This window comes from Convolutriloba macropyga, chromosome 5, assembly GCF_964194025.1.
Source record: "Convolutriloba macropyga chromosome 5, txConMacr16.3, whole genome shotgun sequence".
In the NCBI taxonomy this organism is placed as follows: domain Eukaryota; kingdom Metazoa; phylum Xenacoelomorpha; order Acoela; family Convolutidae; genus Convolutriloba; species Convolutriloba macropyga.
Window position 1 is genome coordinate 8975490 of NC_134472.1, and position 6009 is coordinate 8981498.

Consider the following 6009-nt stretch of genomic DNA (forward strand, 5'->3'; position numbering starts at 1 on the left):
GTCGCGTTACAATAGTCGGGTTTGATAAGATAATTTCGCTAAGCAACATAGGAAACCTTTGGTATGTTTTGTTCAAACCCCAAAAAGAGGTTGCTGTTTTTCATGCTGAAACTGGACTTTTTGAACTTTTTTGATTGAGTTGCAATTTTCGAGTTCAACGATACCGAAACTTTCTTATCTTTGAAAAACGGTACCGAATCTGTCTTACGTTTAAAAGCGACAATACCGAATGTCTCTCGCGTTTAAATACGACGATACGGAAGCTTCCTTAAGTTGAATACCGAAAAAAGGATGATCTGATCAAAAGTTTTTTGAACTTTTGTCGATTTTGGCTTAAAAAATTCTTATATTTAAAAACCAAAGAATTCTTGAGTTGGCAGAATTATTAGTTTATATAACCTTATCAGCATCCAAAATCTCATCCAGTCTTGGATGGTGTTATCAAAAGTGGATACTTTTTAAACCCATAGTCTAATGAGAGACTTATTTCAATGCATGAAAGTCAGAAAATAAGTTGTATCGGACGCAGAGAATACTGATCATAGAAACTTTCAGACTTCTGATCAGATTTTGGTTCGAGGGCGCAAAGTCTGATCTGAGACGCTGTCAAGTTCATTCAAGTCTGATTAGAGAATACTGTAAATGTTTCTAAAACGACCAAATATTTCCCATGACATTTCATCGCGGTATCCTGACTTAAGACAGCAACTTTAGATAAAAACGGAAGAAGAAACAAAAAACGCATATTTTCGAAGCATATCATTTTTTACGGTTTTTAATCAAACTTTTTAAATTACCAAAAGAATCCTAAACGCACTTAACTTAGACTTAGCAAAAGGTGACCACAAGATAGCAGAACAGTATGCAGAAATTTATTGCCCTTTTCATTTCATATAGTCTTGTTTTAATTCGAAAAGAAATGATAACGAGCGCGTGAATTGGTATGGTCAGAGATGGTTTTCAGCACATTATCAAAGCACAAGAGCAGTTTGACCGCAACAAGTTTTATCAGCGGTCATTTAGGTTAGGGGCGGTGATGAAATGGTCCTGTTCTATTTTTTATTTGGGTGTGGGATGGCCTGATCCGATGTATTTTTGGTTTGGAACCTCATCCTGTGTTGAGATGATATTTCAGGTAATAATATGGAATACTACCAAAAAGAAAGAAAACTGTAGCCAAATGGGTCGGTCTCAATCCTCAAAATCTCCGGAGCAGTCAAAGAAGCTAACACGCCCAATGAATTTCTGGAGCAGATTTGGAATACTTATTACATTTGTCTTATAGAATGTTGGGTGACTCTCCGATATGCGACATAAATCAGTAATTTTACTATGGATAGTCAAAGTGGCTGAGAATGATTTCTACTAAATTTATCTATTTAGAACCACTAATTTGACAAAAACTTTTTGTCTCTGCCACAACTAAAAAATTTATAAAAAACTAATCAGTACCCTACGCTACTCATCGAATTGATTTTTTTAACGTTGATGTATCTTTACATCAGTTAATATCTGTTAATTGATATTATATTTTTGCCAGCAAAAAGGATTCTGCTTCTTTTCAACTCGAGTTCACCACAAAATACAATTTGGCCCCTCTATTTCTTTCCGCAAATTAGCTAGTTGTCAGAACTGGAAGCATGTTTTATCACAATTAAGCTAATAATTTAATCTCAAGATCTTTTCCGTAGGTGCCCCCAGTACGTTATGCTTCCCCCAGTGTCAGAGCACGTGTCATGACATGGTAAATCATTATATAAAAATTTGGCACATGCGTCTGGGGGTTGGAAATAATATGCACCAAAAAAGCTGGTGGGGGCACAAACGGAAAAGATCCTAACCCCATATTCGGTCGTAATAGTGTCATATTAAGTCCCATGGGCCGCAAGGGATGACGATGGTCATGTGAGTCATGATCAAATGATTATATTGCCAATGATTATAGTACCAGGATTATAATGATTAAAAAGGGTTAATTTTGAGATGAATTTTTAGATGATTGAAATGATTTGGGTGAAATGATAGGGGGTTTACCAAATAGGGATGAAAAAACAACACCTGCAAAAAGACATTAAGGATCTTAGCCCTTTATACAGATCATACGATTTGTTGCCATTCTTGAGTGATCTCTAAGCAATAATGCGGAAAATCGGAAATATAATTTTTGGAGCCTTTCAGAAGTACTTTAGGTTTATTGGTTAAAAAAATGCCCGGAAGGGTCACCTCGGCTTGAGTGTCAGATTACTTCAGCTATGACGTAGAACGTTTCCAGAGTAAAAACTGAAATGAGTTTCTGAATTATTGCATCACTAGAATATTTAGTTTTCTGATAGCGCAATCTTTTCTTTTACTCATTACTTTACTCAGGCAACAATTTTGGGGTCTTTCCCATTATAGCCCCCCCCCAGCTTAGTGGTTTGATAACCTATAGCCCCCTCAATCATTGTAAGAATACCATTATGGGGGGGCTATATTTTCATGGGGGGCTATAATGAGAAAAACCCCAATTTTGAATAGCTGTTAAGTGCCAAAAAATACGGGCAGCAATTAAAAAATCGTAACTCTTTTATGCACGTGCTGATCTCCAAGTCCTATTCATAGCTGTGAACCTTATATTTCAAAACCAGTATTGAGCGGTAAACTGCTTACAGTCAACTTTTAGGTTTTGCAGACTTGACAGCGTCGACAACGTCCCTAGTTGAGAAGTCGACTTGAGAAAAGAGCGTGGTTGGGGATAACTGGGTTCGAAAAGAAGCGTTGCGTCGACATTAGTTGTCAAGTTGACCATTGGTTGGCCAATAGCAGTCGGGGTTCACAATATGACAACAAAAAAGTGTCGGGATTGACGGGCGAAAAGGGACTTAAGGAATTACTCAGGGGCGACAGTATTGGCTATGAAACAAACGAGTAACGAAATGGGATCTATTTTCCTCGCCCAGTCATTTTAGCCCCCAATTTCAACATGTGTTTAATATAGCATGTTACTAAGTAAAAAAACGTGTGCACATGGGGGCTTTAAAGTCATATGCCTTTCAAACAGAATAAATCGAAGTGTTGAAAAGGACGTCGTTGAACATTATTGAGCAAGCGTTTTTTTCACATCTTTTAGCCAAATATTTTTCTCCATTTTGGATAAGAGGACGAGTTTTCGTAAGGACCATATAAGCTTAGAACTTTCGACAGGCCAGAAATATTGGGCCTATATAGTTGACAAAGTTTCAATGTAGCAGAAGAACGAGAAAAAATTATTCTCATTGTTGAGATTTGATGCAGAGCCTGGTCTTATGGTCACTTTCTTGTACAAAATTTTAGAAAAACTAAAAATCTCCCAAAAGGTTCGTTTAGAAAAAACTACTCTTCTGCGATGGCACGAGACGTATCTCTACAACAACTGCATTTACTTTTCTAGCAAATTGATTTCTGCCTAAATACCAAATCGAGTGATAAAACTAAAAAACAGACCAAAAGTACGACAGCAACAAAGTAAAAAACTTTGCTTGTAGAAGTTAATAATAAAAGAAAAGTCAACTTAACGGCTGATCACGTTTAATGTTTTTTTTTGAATTTCAACTTCTGCAAACATCTTTTTTCTTCGTTTGATATCTTTCAGTTGTGTTCAAATCAACATGTTTTTGACAATAAATAGTTTAAACGAAGTTTGTTATTTGTCAGATAACGTGCTAATAGTCTAACAACATTTGATGTAACTGTCTGTTATGGTTGTATTGTAGTAGTTGACTTAGCTGTTGTTTCGTCAGCACAAAAGGTTGATGAGGCTCAGGTTAGTTAAAAAAAATGCCATGCCAATTCCGAAATTTCCAAGTTCCGGAATACGTGCTGCAAGTTACCTTGACAAACTACCGTGTAATCTTTTTTAATGAAAAAGTTGTAATATTTAAGCATATCACGCACAAGGGAAGAATAGACACTGGCATTTTTCTTGAATTATGGATTATCTCGAAATTTTTCTACAATATCTGTGGTAGTTTGCAAAACTAATACTTTTGTTTGGTTACATGTATCTTTATTATATATTTCGTATTTGACACTAGGAATTTTTGTGTTTTTAAGAGAAGTAACTTAACCATAATTGTAGTTCAAATCTTTTACTAAATCGGATTTTTTTGTTATTCTGAGCGCACATGTCCAAGAAATTTTTAAAAAAGTAGGAATCAACATCAATCTCGTCAACTTTGTAAGCATATGCAGTTCCTTCTTTCCTCTTATATATTTTTTCCAACATTTGTAAATGATTTTTGATTAACATTTTTCTCAAATGAGCAAAATTTCACGCAATACTCTGTTTATGTAAAAGAAAATTAAAATTAAGAAACAATTACACAAAATAAAACTGTTAATCTTCAGAATATAACCCCTATAGCCTCCTCAATCATGGTAAAAATACCATAATTGGGGGCTATATTTTCATATCGGCTATAATGGGAAAGACCCCAATTTTGAATAGCTGTAAAGTGCCAAAAAACGGGCAGCAATTAAAAAATCGCACTTCTTTTATGCACGTGCTGATCTCCAAGTCCTAATTATAGCTCTAAAGCTTATATTTCAACACCAGTATTGAACGGTAAACTGCTTACAGTCAACTTTTAGGTTTTGCAGACTTGACAGCGTCGACGACGTCCCTAGTTGAGAAGTCGACTTGAGAAAAGAGCGTGGTTGAGGATTACTGGGTTCAAAAAAAGCGTTGTGTCGACATTAGTTGCCAAGTTGACCATTGGTCGGCCGATAACATTCGGGTTTCACAATGTGACCACCAAAAGATTTCGGGATTGACTGAAGAAAAGTGTTAGAAGGTTGAGAGAGAACAACTTAATATAAATTGTGCATAAGATAAGCTTGATCTAGCTTGACAAGAAGCTGTACTTGTTCAGCGTATACTTGGCCAGAGAAATGAAGCCTCGAGGAGCAAGAAAGAACGTGAGAACGGGTTATAGGAGATGCCCAAATTTTAGAGCTTAATACCAGTTGGTGTAATTGGGTAGCACACTAGGCTTGCAAGTAAGAGATGCTGGTTCTAATCCAGTACTGGTCCATTTTCACAGTAGTTGCACCTGCGTAGACCCCCTAACAAAAAGTGACCTTTTAAATTGCTCAGGGGCGACAGTATTAGCTATGAAACAAACGAGTATCCATCTTTAGGGTCCCTCAATTTCAATTTATGTGTAATATAGCACGTTTCTAAGTAAAATAAACGTGTGCACCTGGGGGCGCAAAAAACATATGCCTACTAAGTTTTCAAACAGAATAGACCCATTTTTAAAAAGAACGTCGTCGAACATAATTTATTTAACAAGCGTTTTGTTTTTCACATTTTCAGCCAAGTTGTCTCCATTTTCAATAAATGGACGAGTTTTTGACAGGACCATATAACTTTAGAAAATTTTCGACTGGCCAGAAAGATTTTCGACTGGGAAGAAATTATTCTGATGGTTGAGATTTCATGCAGAGCCTGGTCTTATGGTCCCTTTCTTGTACAAAATTTTAGAAAAACTAACAATCTCCCAAAAGGTTCATTTAGAAAAAACTACTTTTCTGCGATTGCACGAGACGTATCTCTACAACAACTGCCTTTACTTACTCTAGCAAATTGGTTTCTGCCTAAAAACCAAATCGAGTGGATAAAACTAAAAAACAGGCCAAAAGTACGACAGCAACAAAGTAAAAATTTTTGTTCGTAGAAGGGAATAATAAAACAAAAGTCAACTTAACGGCTGATCACGTTTAATAATTGTTTTGAATTTCAACTTCTGCAAACATCTTTTTTCTTCGTTTGATATCTTTCAGTTGGGTTCAAATCAACATGTTTTTGACAATAATTAGTTTAAACGAAGTTTGTTATTTGTCAGATAACGTGCTAATAGTCTAACAACATTTGATGTAACTGACTGTTATGGTTGTATTGTAGTAGTTGACTTAGCTGTTGTTTCGTCAGCACAAAAGTTTGATGAGGCTCAGACTAGTTTAAAAAAAGGGCCATGCGGAAACCAAAAT